This window comes from Tursiops truncatus, chromosome 16 (genome assembly GCF_011762595.2).
Source record: "Tursiops truncatus isolate mTurTru1 chromosome 16, mTurTru1.mat.Y, whole genome shotgun sequence".
In the NCBI taxonomy this organism is placed as follows: domain Eukaryota; kingdom Metazoa; phylum Chordata; class Mammalia; order Artiodactyla; family Delphinidae; genus Tursiops; species Tursiops truncatus.
This window is the reverse complement of record NC_047049.1, coordinates 68,379,801-68,403,248: the sequence shown is the minus strand read 5'-3', so window position 1 is coordinate 68,403,248 and position 23,448 is coordinate 68,379,801. Positions and strand designations below refer to the sequence as shown.

Sequence of the window (23,448 nt, the reverse complement as noted above, 5' to 3'; positions counted from 1 at the left end):
GGACAAGATTGTGGCAGTTAATTTCCAGTTAATTCAATTGTAATCAAAATGTGGTCTCAGACCTATCTATTCAATTATAACTGGATTAGAACTAATTTTCAGCAAAATCAAGATATACTAGTCAAGAAAACACCGATGGCCATTTGATTCCATAACTTATTCACCAGCTCATCCTGACCACATGACATTTTTTAGACATAAACCCCATTTAGAAGATGAATTTTGTCCTGAAAGGAGAAATTAAGCACTCTTGGCTCTTTCTCAGTCAGTAAAATCCTAAAGCAAACACTAGTTTTTTTCCTGGTCTCCAATTGCTTTACTCCACCCCAGCCACCACAAACACTGTCTGACCATGTGGTCTGCCTGGTTGTTGTTGGTGGTGGCAATTTTAATTCTGCTCCGCCACCTCCAAAAGGGAGTTCGGGATTCCAAGTGAATCTATTAACAAATTCATGTTTAGCTCATAGAGTGTTTCTAACTCTGTTTGAGGAACTGAGGGATGGAGTTGCAAAGAAACATAACACACAGCCTATAGCCTTGTAGGTGCTCCAAATAGTGACGACACAAATGAAGCAGATAGAAATATAGAACAGTGTAAAATAAAGGGTAAATGATGTTAGGAACTCATAACTGTCATGGTAGAAATGAAGGGGGAAAATGGTAATCAAGGGCTGGGGTGGGGAAGAGAAAGACACTGGGCCAACGTATATGCAACTGATTCGATCCACTGGAGAGAAGGGGCTTTCCACATAAGACAACTTTGATTAAGGTGACAAATGTTAACGAAACTTACTGTGGTAATCATTTTGCAATATACATGCATGCCAAGTCATTATGCTGTACACCTTTAACTTATACAGTGTTGTATGTCAATTATATCTCATTAAAACTGGAAGGAAAAACAAATAAAATTAAGAAAAGAACCATGATGAGGCACAAGAAGGGGAATGAACATGACAGGCTATAGCACTGTGAAGAGACTTTCTGTGCTGAGAAGACTTCTAATCAAAACCTCTAGTTAAAAACTGGAAAATTCCATCAGAAAGGGTCATCGAGGGCAGAAACCACATTTTTTTTCACTCATTACCATGTCCTTGTGCCTATAACAATGCTCGACAGTGTAAGTATTCAAGTAAGTATTCAACAGTACTTATTAAATGAATAAATAAATTATTAATCTGCTTTCATTACCTGAATGTTGTATTTCACATAGACCTGCTGCTCTCGAAGTGTGGTCCCTGGACCAGCATAACTGACATCTTTGTATTTTAAAGAATCCAACTGTCTAAATCCAAATAAAGAAAACTTAGATTTATCCATTTATTCTGACTGCTACTTTACTGTATGGGAGTGTCTCTGACAAGAAGAGGAAGTAGGACCTTAGACCTTGGTAAGGCAATGCTACTCAAAAATCAAATGATGAGGTACCAGCTTAAGATGGCTGCCTGAGCCAAACATTTTCCCTGCCTTAAAAAAGCCCAATAAAATGATGGCAAAAGGGTAACTGATAAGAGCTAAGAGAATGGGAGGAACACCAAGACAATACCAAAGATTTCAAGTAGTGTCTAAAAAACTGAACAGGACAGAAGACTATGGGACCTTCTCAAACCATCTCGAGGGTACTTGTGCTGAGGCAGATTCCTGAGGAGCTGGGCCCAAAAGATTAGCAAGGCTTCTTCTCTTCCAGAAGTAAATCAGCATCATTCACAATATTTCACAGAATTTGAGAAATGGAAGAGACCTTAGAAAATGCAATCCTATGGCTATTATCAAAAAACCAACAAATTACAAGTATTGGTGAGGGTGTGGAGAGAAGGGAACCCTCTTGCACTGTTGGTGGGAATGTAAATTGATACAGCCACTGTGCAGAACGGTATGGAGGTTCCTCAAAAAACTAAAAATAGAACTACCATACAATCCAGCAATTCCATTTCTGAATATTTTTCCAAAGAAAACAAAAACACTAATTCGAAAAGATCTATGCACCTTTATGTTCATTGAAGCATTATTTATAATAGGCAGGATATGGAAGCAACCTAAGTATCCATCAGTAGATGAATGGATAGAGAAGATGTGATATATATATATATATATATATATATATATATTCACACACACACACACACACACACACACTGGAATATTACTCAGCCATAAAAAAGAATGAAATCTTGCCACTTGTGACAACATGGATGGACCTAGAGTGTATTATGCTAAGTGAAATAAGTCACACAAAGAAATACAAATGCCATATGATTTCACTTATATGTGGAATCTAAAAACCAAAACAAAACAGAAACAGACTCATAGATATAGAGAACAAACAGGTGGTTGCCAGAGGGGAGTGGGTTGAGGGGAGTGGGCAAAATAGGTGAAGGGGATTAATAGGTACAAACTTCCAGTTACACAATAAATGAGTCATGGGGATGAAATGTACAGTATAGGTAATATAGTCAATAATACTGTAATAAATTTGTATGGTGACAGATGGTAACTAGACTCATTGTGGTGACTGTTTGGTAATGTACAGAAATATCAAATCACCATGTTGTGCACCTAAAACAAACATAGTGTTGTAGGTCAATCATACGTCAAATAAATAAAAATAAACATAAATAAAAAGCAAATGCAATTCTAACCTCTGCATTGAACAGGTGAAGAAACTGAGGCATAAGGAAGTTAAGAGATTGTCCCCAGACACACATGAGTAACTAGCAGACCTAAGACAATAAACCACATCTATTTCCCACTATGCTTTCCACCATATCCCACTGCCTAGGTCAGATAATCAGGATTGTCAAGGCCTTCCATGACTAAATCCACTTCACCTTTCCAGTCACAGGCATCTCTCTAGAAAGTTCCCAGGTGATTGCTAACGCAAATACTTCTAAACATTTGGTTAAAACCACAATTCTACCATAATAAATTATCTTTAGCATTTAAACACTTAAGAAGAAGACAGTTATACTATCAATAAGGTAAAAAGCTGATCTGTAACCTGAAACAAAAACTAGTTTCCCAAATGTTAATACCTTAGACTTAAATAACATTATGTTATTTGCATTTCTTCCCAGGTTTGCCTTCCTAAAGTTTCAGTAATTTTAGTTTGGTTTTTGGTTTTTTTTTTTGCGGTACGCGGGCCTCTCAATTTTAGTATTTTTATATCTCATCTTACCAAAGCATAAGGACCAGCCTCAGAACCAGTCCTGATTATGGTACTGGGTAATCAAAGAATTGATATTTGACCTGTTGCAGTATCTAAGGTAGCTCTCATTCTCTGATTATTCAACCAAATTCCTTTTTATAACCACATTTTACTTGTTACATCATTGGAGTTTTAATTTTCTGTCTTTCATCCAGATTTAAGATTTTCAAACCTAGTGCCTTTCTGAAAATGATTTATTCTTTAATTGGGCATGGCTGGTAGTACCTAACACATTGTCTTTGGACTATTAGAATTACTGAAAACTAATATAAACCCTATTGGTATTTGATTTAATATAAGCCTAAGTGGTATTTTCTTATACTTATGAGAGCCATCTAGAGCAGAAGTTTGCAACCAGTACACTGTGCCATTCCCTATTGCTACACATGAATCCCAGAGGTGCTGAGACAGAGACCACCTGTCGCTCAAGCCACTGGGAGCCTGCATGTTCAGGAGCCCCAGGGGGAGGGGAGGGGAGGGGAGGGGAGGGGAGGGGAGGGGAGGGGAGGGCAAGAAAGGGACACCAAACACAGCTTTTAGTGTGCTATGAGTTAATGTGTCATTAGGTAAATGTTATCACTTTCTACATGTGCCATGAAATGAAACGTTTGGGAAGCACTGGTCCAGACAATTCATCTCCATGGAGGGGAGGGGTTGAGTCTGTGGTCAACACTCTTTTCTAGGACAGGAAGCTAATTTATCCTTTTGTAACACACTGTGACACGCCTTTTCCACTTGGTTATTTTGTGTGACCACCGGTGCTGATGAACAGTGGGACCCTGTTTTGCTAGTCCTGATTGGTCTTATTCTGTTTACAGCACCTGTTTTCCTTGGAATTACCCTCAGTTCCCATTGTCTATTCTTTCCTGCTAATACAGAAAATAAAGGGTACTTAACTATAAAGTATAGAGTGATTTTTTTCAGAGAAGAAACAAAATGTTCATTTATAATTATACTCCCTTAATTTACAAAATCAATAGGAAAGGAAATATGGCTTATTATATTAATCCTCTTTGTATTATAATTATGTTTTCATACTTTATATCAACTTTCCTTTTTTTGAATCATTAGGAAGAGTAATTTTTCCTCGACAGTTGCAACCTATTTTGATCAAACACTGTTATTTATTTTATCTATTTTGTGGTGGTCAGCTTGGCTAAGAGAAGCCCCTTTAGGTGGTTCTTTTGTCCTTTGAACATTGCCTCTGGCATTTTATAAAAGTATGCATGCTGTCTGGCAGCACAGGCTGTCCCAGACCCATCCTGACTTTCCCTTGACTCCAAGACCTGGAATCAGCTATCTCCCAAAGGATCTTGGTGTCCTTTAGTAGAGAAAAGTAAGACAGCCCCAAATCTGAGCGTTAGTAATGCACAATGAGAACAGCTGGTGGGAGTACTGACTAACAGAACTGGAAAATACATGTGCATTTTTAAAGGCGGCCATGAGTTTACACAGAATTTTGCACTTTGGTGTAGTATGTTTCCATATGCTTCTTTTCGTACAGTACGTGGTTTTATCAGCCACTAATAACTCCCTATAATAGCGGCAACAATAGTGGCAACAACATTCTATGATCCCATTATCATTCCCCCCCACCAAAAATTAATATCTTGTTGTAGGTCCTGTGGGCTTTTTTTTTTTTAACAAGTCATTTAGTATTTTCATCTTTAAAATAGGATTGATTCTCTTATTCTCCTACTAGTTGAAACGATTAAGCGAAATGTTGCAAAAGGCCATGAAAATGAAAACGATTTGTCCTACCTACTCCTACGTATTCTAGTACACATACACGATCTTCCCTGGGCTCCTAGAACACACCTATGTTTTCCCATTTCCTTATCTTTGCTCACAATGTGCCCTCTTGCTAAAATGCCCTTTCTCCACTTCTCTGGGCTCAGTTTAAATGGTGCCTCATCTGGGAGCATTCCAAGGCTTCGAGGCAGGATGAATTCTTGCTCTTCTGTGCTTCAGGAGTACCTCAATAATTCTGTTTTTGAAAAGCATTGGATTTTGTGATTTGTGTACACATTCATCTCTTCTAAAAATATGAGTTTGTGGAGGGCAGAGATCATATTTTATATACCCAGAGCCTGTGTGAAGTAAAGAGATGTTTGCTGAATTGAATATTGGTTGGGTTAAATCACTCACTGATTCTTCTATTCTTGTGCAATTAAACAAACCCAAAGGGCTTCCCTGGTGTCACAGTGGTTGAGAGTCCGCCTGCCGATGCAGGGGACGCGGGTTCGTGCCCCGGTCCGGGAAGATCCCACATGCCGCGGAGCGGCTGGGCCCGTGAGCCATGGCCACTGAGCCTGCATGTCCAGAGCCTGTGCTCTGCAATGGAAGAGGCCACAACAGTGAGAGGCCCACGTACTGCAAAAAAACCACAAAAAAACAAACAAACAAAAAAAAACCCCAAAGAGTTACTGATGAGGAGAACGAATAATTATTTAAAACACTACTTACTCTGATAACATTACAGGCTCTTAGGATTGAAGTGTGGGCCTCTTAAACTGTGGAACAGAACCACCTAAGAGACCTGTTAAAAATGCAGATACTCAGGCTCTACCCAAGATCTAGCGAATGAATCTGATGATGGAGCCAGGCAATCTGCATTTCTGGCATATGCTCAGATGGTTATTATCCACATCAATGTTTGAGAACCACTGTCTTGAAGAAATTCAGGTCCTCATTTCATCCAAGGCAAGAATCCTACCCAGAGACTCTTGACAACTATCTTGTCCTCATTCACATATCTTTTAGTAGCTGTTTGCAAGGGCCTTGAAACAAGGTCCTTCTGATGCTACAAAAGATTCATCTCCCAGGAAGGGAATCAAGGTGTGTGTGATAAAGCGAGGAAGAAGATCCTTCTGAATCTGTAATATTATCTCATATCGACTAGTGAGATTTTAGAATAAGCCCCCAGTGGAGCAGCAGTTCTCTCCATGTGACTGAGGTGTACTGAAATGTATGTGGGATTCTGCACCAGAATAGGTAGATATAAAAAAAAGTTTTTATTGGAGTATAGTTGATTTACAATGTTGTGTTAGTTTCTGCTGTACAGCAAAGTGAGTCAGTTACACATATACATATATCCACTCTTTTTTAGATTCTTTTCCCATATAGATCATTACAGAGTATTGAGAAGAGTTCCCTGTGCTATACAGTAGATCCTTATTAGTTATCTCTTTTATACAGAATAGGCAGATTTGATTCCTAGCATTATTGCTTGCTGGCTGTGTGAGCAACGGCAGGTTAGTAAGTCTCTCTGAGTTTTTATTTTGTTTTCCATAAAATGGAGATGTGATAGCCTCCTTCGCTCTCAAGATTGTAAAGAGGACTTTGTGAGAGGCAATGACATATGTAAAACTGCTTTATTAAATCTCAAAGTGGTCTTTGTTTATTGTTATGTTCAATGCATATGTCAATTTTAAAAGCATTCAGAGCATTTCTTTGACTTCTCCCAAGCTCTCCGGGCTGGTAAAGTGGACCCTGGGTGCAGCCTCACTGAAGACACAAATGTAATCCATGGTGCACATGGTGACCTACCCCAATACTAGTCACAGTGCACATTAGGAGTAACGGCTTGGACCCTCTGGTTTTCAGCCATAAACGGGAGTTAAGTTACCCATTTACACACATGAAAATGCTTTATACAAACCATGCCATGGATTGTGTTCCTGTTGTTTGCTAACATTGCCCTGCTTTGAAGGGTGTTGAGCTCTGCTTTTTTCAAATGTCTGACCTAATGCTCAGTTTGATTTAGAAGTGAAATGGGGCTGGGCCATACAGCTCAAAACAAACACTTTAGAAATTAGAGTAAAGGAGGCCATGTCATCTGTGGAATTAGAACCAGCCCTTTGTGATGGCTTAGCTCCTCTCTCTCCTGCAGGAGGCAGTTTTATCCCACTTAGTCACCTTAGTTACTGCCTTCTGTAAGCCCAGAGCCCCCAAGTGCCTTGCACAGATAGTCACTCAATATTTCTTGAATTGTATATATACTTTTTTTTTTTTTTTGCGGTACGCGGGCCTCTCACTGTTGTGGCCTCTCCCATTGCAGAGCACAGGCTCCGGACGCGCAGGCTCAGCGGCCATGGCTCACGGGCCCAGCCGCTCCGTGGCACGTGGGATCTTCCCGGACCGGGGCACGAACCCGTGTCCCCTGAACCGGCAGGTGGACTCCCAACCACTGCGCCACCAGGGAAGCCCCTATATATACTTTTTATTCAAGGCAGATCTTGGTGTAAGACATGTTGCATTGGTGAATATGGTGTTGATCACTTAATACTTCTCTGTAGAGCTCAAAGTTCCATATACAGCTTAGATAGTATCTCTTATTTGGAAGGGTCCTTGACAATCCAGCCTTTTCCAAAATGTGCTCCATGGAGCACTAATTCTGTGAGACACTCCTTGAAGAAGTTGGAGCGGGATTCCATTGTTAACTAACTTTAGGAAACACTGCCCATCCCCTCTTGGGAGGTCTGACTGCACACGGCATACTGAACGCTGAGAAGTCCTGCAGCAGTCTCCCCTTTTGTTTTGTTCTTTGATAATATGTAACACGATTTGGGAAATTTTGCCCTCTTCTTACCTCAGCTTCCTACACCCTTAGTGGTGTGACATAGGCTGTATATACAGTAAGGGGAACCATCTCTTTTTAGGCTTTTAACTGCCACTCACTGCCTGTGAAAATTTGTCTCTAGACTAACCCAACTCCTAACTGAATGATCTTGTGATGATGCTGCAGCATCTGATTACCTTCGAGGTAAAAGTTAAGAGCATTTGTTTTCTTCAACATTATTTTTAAGTAGTCAGCAAGTTCTCATATTTCAAACACCAGAAAGGAAGAAAAGGTGCTGAGAGAGAGTCCTCCTTCCCACCTCAACCCCCATCTGCTCAGCTCCCATTCTCCATCACCACCACCACCAGAAGTAACTGCTGCTTTTAACTTCTGATTTAACCTTCCGGACAATCAATGCTTAAGCATATCAGTGCCAATTCATATATATATATATATATATGAATATCATATATTATATCATATATCATATCATATCATATATCAGTGCCAATTCATATATATAAACCTCTTTTTTAGAAATACTAGCTTATTTTACACATTTTTCAAAGAGCAAAAATTGTTCACCATCATCCTAAGGGCATAAAAATCACAAAACTGGATTCTGCTTTGAAGCCTTAACTTGCTCACATGAAGAAGAGATAAGAAATATGCTTGCGGAGGGCCTAGAAATCTTACAGTTGGCAAACCAGAGATTTCTACATGGCAGGAGGCCCCATTAGGATTTGCAGTGTGTGTCAAGTTCACAAGCAAACCAAAATGCAAAGGCTCCCCCAACTTTGCCATGCAGAGATCTCTCCTGGATATTTCATTGCTGATATGAAATATGCATTATTCAAATCAAAGAAAAAGAGGTAAAATACAAAAGGAAGATTTGGGAAATGAAAAATTTAAGTACCATTTGAAGACTAGCAATTAGAAGGCCAGAAGGAGGAAAAGGGTAGCCACAGATGACACCCTGAGTGAAATATTCAGTAGTAACTGCTACTTTTTTTTCAGTTTAAAAAAAAAAATTATTTATTTATTTTTATTTTTGGCTGCGTTGGGTCTCCGTTGCTGCGTGCGGGCTTTCTCTAGTTGCGGTGAGCGGGGGCTACTCTTCATTGCACTGTGCGGGCTTCAGTAGTTGTGGCACGCAGGCTCAGTAGTTGTGGCTCATGGGCTCTAGAGTGCAGGCTCAGTAGCTGTGGCACATGGGCTTAGTTGCTCTGCAACAGGGATCTTCCCAGACCAGGGCTTGAACCCGTGTCCCATGCATTGGCAGGCAGATTTTTTTTTTTTTTTTAAATATGGAACGCTTCATGAAGTTGCATGTCATCCTTGCGCAGGGGCCATGCTAATCTTCTCTGTATCGTTCCAATTTTAGTATATGTGCTGCCGAAGCGAGCGGCAGGCAGATTCTTAACCACTGCGCCACTAGAGAAGTCCCTCTTTTTCAGTTTTAAACCACTGAGACAGGGTGTTTGTCCAATCATCAAGGCAGTGTAACAGAATGGCTAAGAGGATTTAAAGTCAATCAGGACTCTTTTCATGTCCAGCTCTGACACTTACTTTCTGTGTGATGGTGGGCAAGTTACCTAACTTCTCTGTGCCTTCATCTCATCATCTGTAAAATGGGCCAGTAAGAGTATCTACCTATCAGGACTATTGTGAAGGTTATCGGAGATGGTGCCTATAAAGAACTTAAGCAAGAGCTTGACTCAGCTGTATTAGTATTTGCTGAACAGAGGTGATTTTTAAGGGGACTTTATTAGTAGATGAACTATTCAGGTTGTATCCTTCCCCATCCAAGTAGTGATCCATTCACTAAAAAGTTCAGACCAAGAGCAGGTCGTTGCTACATAGATTGGTTAGTTTGTACTTGAGTACTCTGATTTTTTGTCATTAGTGATGCTTGTGATTTCCTTTTGCTATTGCCTTAGAAAGTTCTAATTTATCCAAGAGATTTGGAGCTAACTGAGTGTATTAACCACTGAAAGACAATTTCAGTTCCAATGAATGACAGAGTCAGATTCTTAGACTTTATCTTAGTCCCTGGAAATGGGTTAGTGGACCAGAGACATTTCACTAATTTGTAGGAATGGCCGAAAGATTCATTTCAAATCTTATCCATTAACTCAACAGAAACTGCGTTAAATCCACGTTCTTTATATAGAGTAGAGATGATACTTGAAAAGGATCACAGTCTGAAACCCAGCTGTATAATAAGAACCACATTGCTGATGTCAGCAGCTAGGAAGCTGTAGCTTGTTGAAACTCTTTGGGACTCTAGCATCCACTCATATTTATAACATTTTTGCTTTTTTACCCTTGAAATGACACATCATCTTAGAGTTTCAAAGAGAGTTCCAAGTCAGAGAGGGCTGAGCCTATTTTAGAGCTGATAGGAGAGTCATGACATGAAAGTAGCTGTCAACGCAACAAATGAGGAATAGAGCTACTTCAGAAACTACAAATTCACAAATTTCTTTAGAACTAAGATTTCCAGACAGCTCTCAGACACTGGAGGAAGACTAAGTCTTTGGAACCCACCACAATATAAGTGAAGCAGGGTAATTAACATATGGCCAGTGAAATAATGGCTAGCTGCACTTGACAAAATATCCAAGCATTTCCAGGGAATATGCAAGTTATGGATCACGGGTTATTAAATGTAGGTGCACATGTCTCATTGGGGCCCTCAAGATAAATAGTAAGAAAAATAGTACTTAATATCGCTTGGTGATTCTGCTCTAGAATCAGCTAAATGACAGGAAAATTGTCATCTGTTATGGATGAGAATAATAAACTCACAAAGTAATTTTTATCCTGAATTCAGATAACTGTCTGTTTCTCCCTCCCCTCCCTTTCCACATGCTGTATTGGGATAAATGATGTTTTCAATCAGGGAGGGATGGGAGAAATTAAGAGGCTTTAGGAAAAGTATATCCTAAATTTCCAAAAAGCTGTCTAGGTCAGTCCAGAGTCTAGTCAGAAAGTGTATTCATCCTGCCTGGATATTTCCATTGACAGTGGAAGCAAGGCAGGGACAGCTGAAAAGGATTACATTTGTGACCCTTCCCAGGGAGATCCTAAAGTTGAAGATACTTAGAGGCTCACAACTTGTTACCATTTTCCCTTAATTTCTCTGGGTAAGCAGTCAGGCTGAATGAATTTGTGATTCACTTAATAAACGCTTGGGGGAATGATTTCTTGCTTCCCTGAGCCATGTTTTTTAATCTGGTCTACACCACCCTTCAAAATATGAAAGGAAAAAAAAAGCCTTAGAAAACCAAATGACTGGCTTTTCTCAACATGGGTGAAGAATGTTTCCATTCTGTTTGTGTTATTATGGAAAGGAGTGGGATGGGCACTAAATTAGGTGTCAGCCCTACCGGCCAGTGGGGTGGCTGAGAGAATTACTACCAGTGGCTTGGAAAGTATAATCACGTCTAGAACTATAAAGTCATATTATTCTTTTCTGTTTGGTGAGTCTATCAGACTTCAAAGTGCTACTTGACTAGCTTCCCCAGAACATTACTGTATAGTTAAGAAAATACTCAACAAGCCTATCTAAAGTGTTCACCTTAGATATGTGGTTTTCTTCTCATTCAAAAATTATTACACAAAACCATGTGGTCTAACCATTGCACAGTCTCTTTAAAAACCAAAACAAACAGAAAACATATATTCTACTTACACTGAACTGAAGGATTTGCTTGGCCCAATCAGCTGACTTCTTATACTCAGATGGACCTCGGCCTACTTGGTCTGGCTGCTCTTCAGGTGAAACATCCAAATGGCCCAAATAACCAGCTTCTCCTGAAGTTGTTCAACTGTTCTGCATGGACAGGCTTAGCTTTAAGCAAATCCTATAGCATATTAGTTTTAACATTTTATTAATGTTCAACAGGAAAATGAATTTCTGAGAACATAGTTTTAGTTTACAAAGAGGGGCAATGTGCAAAGTCTTTCCAATGCTTTGTGGAGCACAACTTTAAATAGAGATCATTCTGTTGACAGAGCATACGTTGGTATGTAAAACATAGGTTCAAGTTCAAGTGCAGGGTTGCCATTTCCTGGGTCTCATTCTCTGTATATTTATATACTGGTATACATCACTAATCCTGGAGTAAACCGGTTGTTCAAGGATACTATAGCATTGCCAAATAGCCAAACAATGTTTCATTTTAAGTTATAGCCCCTGAACTTTCTGCCAGAAATTCCTTATACATATCTCATACCTATTTCACTTAAGACAGTAGGAAAGAAAAATTAGAATGTTCCCATGTCACAAGGTTCCTATGTGAAAAATGTATCTCTGTATCTGCAATAAGGTGTTGTGGACATGGCATTCCTGTACAGGGAATGTTGTTGGCCTGCTTCATAGATACCTGTGTCAGTTCTGCAACTACAGACGTATGGTGCTGAGAGCATACAACATGCTTTGTACAGCCATTAAAGCATTACTAAAACAACCACAGTGAGGTAGTTTCAGTTTGGCAACTACAAAATGTATTACACATTGCTACTTAGATCACTTTAAAAAATTTTTTTTAATTAATTTATTTTTTAAACATCTTTATTGGAGTATAATTGCTTTACAGTGGCTGTGTTAGTTTCTGCTGTATAACAAAGTGAAACAGCTATACATACACATATATCCCCATTATCTCCTCCCTCTTGCGTCTCCCTCCCACCCTCCCTATCCCACCCTTCTAGGTGGTCACAAAGCACTGAGCTGATCTCCCTGTGACATGCGGCTGCTTCCCACTAGCTATTTTACATTTGGTAGTGTGTGTATGTCCATGCCACTCTCTCACTTCGTCCCAGCTTCCCCTTCCCACTCCCCGTGTCCTCAAGTCCATTCTCTACATCTGTGTCTTTATTCCTGTCCTGCCCTTAGGTTCTTCAGAACCTTTTTTTTTTTTAGATTCCATATAAATGTGTTAGCATACGGTATTTGTTTTTCTCTTTCTGACTTACTTCACTCTGTATGACAGACTATAGGTCCATCCAGCTCACTACAAATAACTCAATTTCATTTCTTTTTATGGCTGAGTAATATTCCACTGTATATATGTGCCACATCTTCTTTATCCATTCATCGATTGATGGACACTTAGGTTGCTTCCATGTCCTGACTATTGTAAATAGAGCTGCAATGAACATTGTGGTACGTGACTCTTTTTGAATTATGGTTTTCTCAGGGTATATGCCCAGTAGTGGGATTGCTGGGTCGTATGGTAGTTCTATTTTTAGTTTTTTAAGGAACCTCCATACTGTTCTCCATAGTGGCTGTATCAATTTACATTTCCACCAACAGTGCAAGAGGGTTCCTCTTCTCCACACCCTCTCCAGCATTTATTGTTTCTAGGTTTTTTGATGATGGCCATTCTGACCAGTGTGAGGTGATACCTCACGGTAGTTTGCATTTCTCTAATGATTAGTGATGTTGAGCATCCTTTCATGTGTTTGTTGGCAATCTGTGTATCTTCTTTGGAGAAATGTCTATTTAGGTCTTCCGCCCTGTTTTTTGATTGGGTTGTTTGTTTTTTTGATGTTGAGCTGCATGAGCTGCTTGTAAATTTTGGAGATTAATCCTTTGTCAGTTGCTTCATTTGCAAATATTTTCTCCCATTCTGAGGGTTGTCTTTTCATCTTGTTTATGGTTTCCTTTGCTGTGCAAAAGCTTTGAAGTTTCATTAGGTCCCATTTGTTTATTTTTGTTTTTATTTCCATTTCTCTAGGAGGTGGGTCAAAAAGGATCTTGCTGTGATTTATGTCATAGAGTGTTCTGCCTATGTTTTCCTCTAAGTGTTTTAGAGTGTCTGGCCTTACATTTAGGTCTTTAATCCATTTTGAGTTTATTTTTGTGTATGGTGTTAGGAAGTGTTCTCATTTCATTCTTTTACCTGTAGCTGTCCAGTTTTCCCAGCACCACTTATTGAAGAGGCTGTCTTCTCTCCATTGGATATTCTTGCCTCCTTTATCAAAAATAAGGTGACCAGGCTTCCCTGGTGGCGCAGTGGTTGAGAGTCCGCCTGCCGATGCAGGGGACACGGGTTCGTGCCCTGGTCCAGGAAGATCCCACATGCCGCGGAGCGGCTGGGCCTGTGAGCCATGGCCGCTGAGCCTGCGCGTCCAGAGCCTGTGCTCCGCAACGGGAGAGGCCACAACAGTGAGAGGCCCACGTACCGCAAAAAAAAAAAAAGAAAAAGAGGTGACCATATGTGCGTGGGTTTATCTCTGGGCTTTCTATCCTGTTCCATTGATCTATATTCCTGTTTTTGTAGATCACTTTTGTTTTTGAAAGATGCTTACACGATCCCCTAGAACTCACCATTTCAGGCTTTGCTTTAACTTCACCTTTCATCTACTGATAAAAGCTCTTTCATTTTGTTTCCTTCTATTCAGGACACTTTTTCTCCCATAATAGCTTTCTATGATTTTCCCTTTTCCCTGGCTGTTAACCAAGTTGTTCACTGAATATTCCTCCAAGTTTTTTTAGTAGCTGTACAGTGTAGTAGTAGTGGGGATAGTGGAAGTGCTAGTAGTAAATAATAAATAGTAAATTGTAATAATAATAGAACAATAGCTGCTGTAGTGGAAATAGTTTGTTTTTGCCTTCTTAACATCCATTCCTCCTGAAAACAGCTCTGCCGTTTCCTTTTGGAGAACTGACTTCTCTTACTCTCAGCCTACATGGGCACATGACCTAGGCTTGGCCGACTGGAGCTGTCTATCCACCCTTTGGCCCCAGTGACTAACTCACTGCTGGACATGTGATCCAAACAGGCCAATGAAACCCCATTCCAGGGACTTCAGGAGACTCTTGGAATCCCTTTTTCCTGTGGTTGCTCAGGAAGGAGGATGTCTCAGCATCCACCCTGCCATCTCACGGGGGACCGTCTGCCTGAGGGTGAAATCAATCAGAGGAATATAGAGAAAACCCAGAGTGAGGACCTTGGATAAACTCCTAGATCCAGACTGGGCTTCTATCACTTAACCTAGAAGAATCCTGACCAATACAGGATATAGTATTTATTGAGCACTGCTTGTGTATCAGGCACAGAGATAAATGCTTTTACTAGCTGTTCTCTCATTTAAGCCACACAACAGGCCTGTGTTTGCTCTTATTGTACAGATGAGGAAACAGAGATTTAAACAGGCTAAGTAACTTGTCTGAAGTCATACAGCTGGTTAGGAACACCAAAACCTCTGAACTGATAATATTGATAAGGCTGATTTTAGCAAGATAGGCCTGTGATATCAACTCAGAGAAACACCCAGATTGGAGGGCTGCTGTTACCTAGGCACTGAGGCACTAAATTGAAAGCATCAATTTAGGCACATTGGGGCTTAGAGTCTTTATCAAGCTGATCTTGTCAGAACTGACCACAGATGAAATGAAAGCCAGACAAAATTCTACTCACTTGACCATGGGGCTGGTTAGATCCTGGGATTCTCCACAGGGAACAGGAGTGAGGACAGTCAGTTCCAAGGCCTCTGTGAAGAGACAGTATGTATGTCAGGCTGTGTGTGTTATAGTTACTTATAGTTACTTAAGAATTAAGGAGCCTCCTGAAAAGGGTCTTGGGATAGCCCCAAATGGGGTTAAGTAGCTGGTGAGAGGATGAGGTAGTGGTTGACCCCAGAGCCCATTCCAGCCGGCACTTGTGTTTGCAACTGATTTGTCATGGTCTGGCCCAGGACGAGGTGAAGTCATTGTGGTTGAAGGTACAAAATGATCCAAGCATGCTCCAGGCGGAGGCTTGTTTGCCCCCCAGTCCATTCCTTGCCCTTCCCCTGCCCTTCTATGCTTCTCAGGGGGACTGACCCCTGCAGGTTATCTTTCCCAGGCCTGTATGTTAGTTGGCTCCTGCCTGGGTTCAGTCAATGGTAGGCACTGGTGAGGTATTGGCAGGGGGAACAAGGGTAAGTTAGGGTGTTTCTCTCCCTCATTCTCTGCCTCAGACTCATTCTCTGGCAACAGCTGCGTCTCCTCCACAGCTCCAGCCCCTAGACAGACCCACCTTGGTTCCACTTGTGCCTCCTAACCCTTGCCCATGGACCTCTGCAAAGGCTGCCTTACTCCCTCCAGCCTGGGGGCTGGTAGAGGCTTCCTGCTAGCACTATCCTCTGCCAGTGTCTCAGCTCCTCCATCACCTGTAACCAATTCCCTGTTGTAAATGCCTGTAGTGTTTCCTGTTTTCCTGGTTAGCCAAATGTCCAAAATACAACTACTTCCTGAGGACAGTGACCCTGCATTTGTGTACCCTCATGTAAATAGTATGTGCTTAAAAATAAGTTGGTTGCTTAGTTGGTTGGTTTGGACTCTCTTGCCAGCCTAACCCACCATTTGTACCTTCTGCTTTCACAGGACTGCTGTGCAGAATCAAAGATCCCATTTCTAGGCCTCATTTTAACGGGCTGGCTGGTCCCTTCGACTTCCTACTTACTCCTTTACAGGCTGCTAGGAGCTGAGCAACAGGAGTCTTTCCTGAAAACCTTTTCCATCTTCTCAGTAATCATATTAAATATCTGATTTTGTGTGGGCTGGTCAGAGAAAACATACTTCCCTTTTCACTAAAGACAAGGCATCTCAGCACGACTCGCTGCAATTTGTTCTTTTTTTTTAATTTAAGAGACAAGTCTGATTTCCTTTGAAAACAGTGGTTAATGGACTTAGCATACTAATTCCCATCTAACGCAGCAAACTTCAAGAGTAGGCTTTCATCTGAGCGCAGGTAAATCACAGAATTCTTATACCATGGTATTGAAAAACTCCCATAATTAAATTAAAACCATTTCTTTTAAGCCATTCTACAAAGTAAAGTCAACCTGAATTCCTTGCTTGTACCTGAAAGAGTCTGGAAATTTATCTTCAGCTGCAGCTGATAAATGCCCACCCTTGCTTCCAGAATGCCACATTTCTGATACAAATCTTTCTTGTTGGTTTGTTTGACCATCCCCTGCCTCAGGAAGAAACCTGGAAGGTCCTGCATGGGCAAGTACGGTCAATGGTGCAGCTGACTGGAGCCAACTGAGCCAATAGTGCCGTTTTGGTACAGTGTTTTGTTGGCTATATCATCTGCAATGCGGTTGGCCAGAGTGGGAGGACTTGGGAGTATCCACAGGAAGTGGATATTTCCTGACCAGCTCATCCCTTGCTGACTCTCCAGCATTTTCTTGTCTACAACTAAAACGTTTTGCCTTGTATGTTCCTAAGGCCTCTTGAGACAGTGGGCACTTTTTTCCTTCATTTTTCAACTTGTGCCAAATGTGTCAGGAGTTAAGTCCATAATGCATAGATCTTGGCCCCAGATGTTTTAAGGATGTGGCCTCTTTGTCTCTGGCTTCATAGTAATCAAATGTATCTGCAAATCTGACCCTTTAAGAAATTTTGGCTTGGTGCCTTCTGTAGAAATGAGAACGCTATTAAGAGGAGACTGAGAAGATAGGCCTGACAAACTCTCCCCTTCCAATGACCCCAATAAGAATAAAAGAGAGTGCAAGCCATCTGGATTGGCTGTCCAAGAAGAGGACTAAGATGAAGCACCCTCAGTCTCTTCCTTAGTACCCAGCACCGGCTCTCACTTCACCTCAGGCTAGGTCCTAGACTAAGCAGGGCCACCACATCTGGCCAAAGAGGTCAACTCCTCATAAACTCTGAAGTTATGCAGTATGCAATCTGCCCAACTGTTCATGGTGGCCCTATTGTGGGAGTGAGGCTTCCCTGGTTTCTCTTGCTACACCTAGACCTAGACCTAGAAGGTCTGCTTTTAGCCCCAACTCTCTCTCTGTATAAACTATTCCTGTGAGGCCTCAGTTTCTTTGCCTTAAAAAAGACGGGAGATCCCTACCTCAGAAAGCTTTTATGAGACTGAATGAGCTGGCAATAAGAGACTTAACATTACTTGGGAAAAGTCTTTCCCAAAGACAGTATAGCATTATTTTCAAGTTGGCACTAACAAAATAACTCTTTGGGAATGAAAAATTTACCCATATGAGCTAAACTAACTTATTCCATGTGCTGGGACAACCACGGATATTAGCAAGTGCTAATGTGCTCAGGGTCCCCAAGAAGTGAGGTTGACTTCAGATCAACCATGCTTTTGGAAAATTATGGATCATAGGTGGCCTTGAATTATTATTACCCCTTTGTACTGATAGGATTCTTGAGTTGACTGAAACTTTCATTATTGTTAGAGTCAGCCTCATTAGGAAACGCTGTAGGCTATAAGAGAAGGTTGTCTTCAAGTACCAGATGGGTTCAGAGAGCAGGGATGGAGAAGCAATGCAAAGAAAAGGAAGTTCACAGGACCAATGATAGTTTCTTGGGGAGGAGTAACTGGATTGGCTTTGAAGGGAAGATTCTGAGAGCTCAGAAGCAGATAAGACAAACATGAGAGATTGCACGGCAGAATAAAAGTTTGGTCTGTTAGTGGAATAAACAGTTGATTGGAATGGAGACCATGCATTTGGGGAGTGAGAGATTCTGGTTAGTGGGGTGGAGTCATCACAGACCACAGAGGGCTAGGAAAGAACGATGGGGCCTGCTTGGCGCTCAGACACCACTGAATGTGTACTTTCCACAGTCATCAAACCAAGTATGCAGGGGAGAGCCTGTTCCTTCACCTAGAGAATCTTAAAACTTTCTTTTTCTGCATGGTCTGGTGCTTCTCTCTCTCTCTAATTTCCCATGTGGGGACACACACTGCTTTGTCAAATAAACAGTCCCTTCCTCAAGGGGTGTTCAGACTGGAACTTGTTTTCAAAAATGTGTCTGTCTCCCAGCAAAAAAAAAAAAAAAAAAAAAAAATTGACCATCCTAAAACTGCCATCCTTCAAATTAGAAACCAAAGCAAGTTGCTGCAAAGTATCTGTCATTGATAATTCACACTGACACCAAAGTTTGGTTTCTTTAAAAGTTCAAGTTCTTAAACTCTCTTTTCGAGTGGCGTTGAACATTTAGTTAGAACACAGACCTCCCTGAGGTGGGGTGTGTTTTTGTGATGCAGCACCTGTGTCAGGAACACACCAGCACAACCTCAGCAGCATGGACTTCATAGCGGCCGTGGACCAGCCCTCAAAGGGCGAGACCACTACATCTTTCCACAGTTGCCTCCTCAGGATAGGTAATGTATGGAGTATGAGTTTCAGCCAAAACTTTGTTGGTTGCAAGGAGAGGAAACTCAACCAAGCTTATATAAAAGTTGTAAAGATACGGAGATGCCACTGAATAAATTTCAGCCAGTCCTCAATGGAACTGAGCTTGAAACTGGGAGCCACCAGGGAGCAGGTAGCTTCTCTGTCTCTCTGGAGCAGCACAATCCCTCACCTGCTTTCCTCTGTGTTTGCTTCATTCTTTACCCCTCAACATACTCGACTCTCATTGCTCACAGCAGTTACGTTCTCTAAAATTGACACAAACATCGAATTAGCAAATAGAGAACCATTACTCCTAGGGGAAATACAGGATTAGGTTCCTGCAAGCCTCTGGTCACAACACTTGCCAACCGATCAATCCATAACCTGGCTTTATGTGTATTTCTGTTTTAAGGCACCTTACTGTTGATTCATTAACACTGAACTCACAACCAACAGCACTACAACCTGAAGGAAGCTTATCTAATACATGTATTTTCTCTGGAAGGAGCGTCACAGCCTTCTTGAGCTTAGAAACGCTAGACAGCTCTTTAGGACTACACTACACTTGGGGGTCATTTTAAACAGTGAAGTCACCAACAAAAAGTATAAAAATGTGAAAAACGTGGTACTAAAGAAACCGTGGAAAGGACACTTGTTTATAGCACGAGAGCTGAAACAAGAAGGCAGAGTACCTCCTTGTTCGACCTCAGCTGGGAATGCGGCGCTGGATGACCCAAATTTTTCACCATTTTGCTCATGTCTGCAAATGACTGCAAAAGCACCGCAAGTACTGATTTGGGGGTTACAAATAAATTTTAGCAAGTAAACAAATGCACAAATAGAGAACAAGCAGATGATAAGGATCGATGGACTGCAGCCTCTTCTCTTGGCTCAGGGTTTCTGCTTCCCCATACCTTCAGCTTTCTCTGTGGCTTTCATGCCCCAACCTCCAGCTTCAACCCTGACCTACATGGTCTTTCCACTGTTCCCACGGCTAAATGTCTCAGTCGCTTCACGTCTCCTTGCCAAATCCCCTCAGAAAGAATCTGTGTGCCCTAGCCTTGCTTTTGAATTAGTTTCATTTGGCTTCATTAGTTTCATCTGTGGTCCAATCATCTAGTGTACCGGCAGGGGTAGTGGATGTGTTTTCAGGAACTCAAGTGGTACACAGACTCCTTCAGGCCCGCGCGTGGGGCATATTAACCTGTCACTGGCAAAGCCCACTGGGGTGCCCGGAGCGGGGTGAGGGCGTGAGGGGTGGAAGGGTGCGGAGTGGGGAATAAGATGGAATCTAGGTGGTAAGAGAAGGTCTAACCTCTTTTGTGCCTTGTCTGGTTTCACTTGCCTGTAGGGTGCTGCGTTGCCGAAGCCTTGCCCCTGGCGCTTCAGACCGGAGTTCCTAGCACGGCCAAAAAAAGGCTGTGCTGACACCTCAGCTCCGTGGCCAGGCGTGTGGAGAAGCGCTGCGCCAGGGACTCAATTCAAGATGGCGGCGGCGGTGGGCCGTGTGCAGAGACCGCTGTGCCCCGCGCTTAAGGCTGCAGGGCCGTGAGCAGCTCGCCTGTGCCCACTGTAAGAACTCCGCCCCCTCCCTGCTGACGAGACCCCTATAAAGCAGCCCCGCCCACAGCCTGTGGGGAGGGCGTGGACTCTAGAACACCTGCTCGCGTCTCTCCATCTTTGCTCAAAGAACAAAACTTTCCTTTGCTTCTGAACAGAACTTGGTCTCCTTCTATTGGCATGAGTGACACGGGGCAGGAGGACCCTTGCTGGGGCCTGACTCGAAAGGGTAAGTGACAAAACCAAAAAGAGAAGGTGGCGATAAAGTGGCTACTTTCCCCGGATATTTAAACCTCAAGAGTACCAGGAAACATCCCTTTTCCGTTTCTTTCTGAATTTTCCCCAAATTCTTACTGATGTCTAAAATTTCCTTCATAAGGACAAGGACTGTCCTTTCGTGGTTGGAGAGATAGGTCTTAAACTGCAAAAATACAGTGGAAGTGTTAAGGGAAGATAACGTTGATTCTCACAAAGGTGTAAATGGCTAATAAGTCATCTTTCTGAAATCAGGAATTGCAGAAGATAGGAGAGGAAGATGCACTTTGGAGCAGAAAGCAGCACAGAAAGGGTAAGCAGAGAGCTCTCAGGGGAAATGGCATCCGGATCCCAGTTTTACCTGGGCCAGAATTTGCTTGCTTGTTTGTCTTGTTTTTGTCCTCTTGCCCCAACCCCCCAAGAGTGTCTCAGTGAGGGGGAAACCCCTGCAGCATCTAGTGGTCCATTACTATGCCTGTAGGAAGCTTTGAATGAAACCCCAGAGCAGTCAGGTCTGAACTTTTCCAAACTTTACCAACTATCTCAGCAAAAACTTCAAACTCACATGGAGCTAGACAGAAATTCAGTTAACAGGACTCTGCCTCTTTAAATGCAGTTTAGCAACTATCTTTCTCCTTTCATTTGAGCTTTCTCTTATAATCTTATTCCAACTCCAGTGTATCAAAGTACTTCTTCTAAACAAACACAAATAAACCTAATAACAGATCTCTTTCAAAGATGCCAAAAGACTAAAAATTTTCTATATCTCATGACTCCAGAAAAGGAGGAAGGGAGAACAGCAACATAGAGAAATCACCCTCATGGAGGCAAGGAGATAGTAAGTTAAAGCTACACAAGTGAAAATGGCACATGGATGGTCCTTCCTGGCTGGAAGAGAGGGCAAGCCATGGGGAGGTGAGGTGACTGGAGTTCAGGGAGGTGGGTCGGAGTCAAAGGGATGGAGGCAGGGGAGTCTGGTGAACGATTCCTATTCTACCGGGTAGTTGTTTAACTGTAGCCTTTGATAAGAAGAATGATATAGGAGAACCAATGTCGAAGAAAATTTATTCCTAGAGAAGTGGGGAAGTTCAGGCTATGACTTCAAGAACTGGAGAGATTTGGAAGCCACTACAACTGGGAATTAACCGAGGTTTAAAATCCAGTGCCTGACAACAGGCCAGGCTGAGAAGGGCTCATAACATTATAAAAAGGTCTCATAGACTTTAGGGCTAGAACGATAATGGAAAAATCTGTTTCCCGGTATCAGTCCGTATTTGGGATTGCTTTACCCAATGTAAGTGACGGGACATTAATGTCAGAAAAGCATATGCCTTCTTCCTGCAACACATCATGTGTCCCCACCAAAAACTTTTCTTCCCTATTGTCCTGGTGTCATATCCTGGCATCCTAAAAGGGTGGGAGGGGGTGAGATTATATAACTGTCTGAAGTATTACAGAACATAAAACAATAAATAAGCTATGTAAATTGTGAAACATGAGTCCGGACTCTCTTTGTTCTGCATCTTTATAACTGCATTTAAAAAAATTACATTTTTTCCTTTCATGATAAAAATCTAAAACAAAACAAAATTTTAAAAAAACCTCTAAGTGCCCTCTCACAGGGAAACCTATTTTATCACATCAGATTATGCCTTGGCAACTGCTTTGAAATAATAGGCAACATTTTTGAGAGTCTGTTGTGTGTCAGGCACTCAAAACCACCTACTTCTACACCTACTTTAAAGATGAGGAAAACGAAAATAGAGAGGTTAAGTGACTTATCCATGGTCACCCAATTACTAATTGTCAGAGCCAAGACTCAAACTTAGGGCTACTTCTGTCCAAAGTCCATGCTCTTACCTATTACTTGATACCATCTCCCCAGTCTTCCCTAAGAGCAGGATTCTCAAGAGACCAACAAAAGCAAGGCTGAGGTTGGCTACGTGCCCTACAACCAGCTGCCACTCATGTTACAAATGGAAACTTCCTGCTACAAATCTCCAGGCATTACCAGTATCTTTCTTCTGCTCACATCCTGATGACTGAAGAACAGACTTTGAAGCTCCTAGGCGCAACCTACAACCTACTCTTGATAAGGAAAGAGAGATATTAAAATATAAAACAGCAGCAGGTCTTAGGGGAGAGTATTTGTACTCACATTGACTATTAAAAAATCTATCTCTAAGAATAGGTTTGGAGCAAAAAGGATGAAGCCAAAACTTTGATAGAGATACAGATGACTAAACACGCTAAAACTAATCTTGAAACTAAGGATTTAAAAATATTAGGGGAGGGCTTCCCTGGTGGCGCAGTGGTTGAGAGTCCGCCTGCCGATCAGGGGACGTGGGTTCGTGCCCCGGTCCGGCAGGATCCCACATGACGCAGAGCGACTGGGCCCGTGGGCCATGGCCACTGAGCCTGCGCATCCGGAGCCTGTGCTCCGCAGCGGGAGAGGCCACAGCAGTGAGAGGCCGGCGTACCGCAAAAAAAAAATTAGGGGAGAAGAGATCTTTCGAGCCTTCAGATAAGAGTTAAGTTTTAGGGATAAATATTTTGTTTAAATCAGACCTGGGATAAGTGATGGAGAGATACAGTGACAAAAAGACAAAGTCTGTGCCCCTTAGGAGATTACAGATTTTTTTTTTTTTTGCGGTACGCGGGCTTCTCACTGCTGTGGCCTCTCCTGTTGCAGAGCACAGGCTCCGGACGCGCAGGC

General features: G+C 42.0%; 1 long non-coding RNA gene and 1 other non-coding gene across 2 annotated transcripts in view; both read right to left on the bottom strand.

Annotated features, from left to right (window-relative positions):
* The window catches only part of LOC109550121 (uncharacterized), a 227,391-nt gene that overhangs the window by 175,320 nt on the left and 28,623 nt on the right, over positions 1 to 23,448 (bottom strand). Inside the window, exon 3 of the long non-coding RNA XR_002176491.3 lies at positions 15,200 to 15,272. This is a non-coding gene — a long non-coding RNA (uncharacterized lncRNA). The remainder of the gene's footprint in view (positions 1 to 15,199; positions 15,273 to 23,448) is intronic.
* LOC117308604 (U6 spliceosomal RNA) lies at positions 9,068 to 9,172 on the bottom strand. The gene has a single exon (XR_004522695.1). It is a non-coding gene; the product is annotated as a U6 spliceosomal RNA (small nuclear RNA).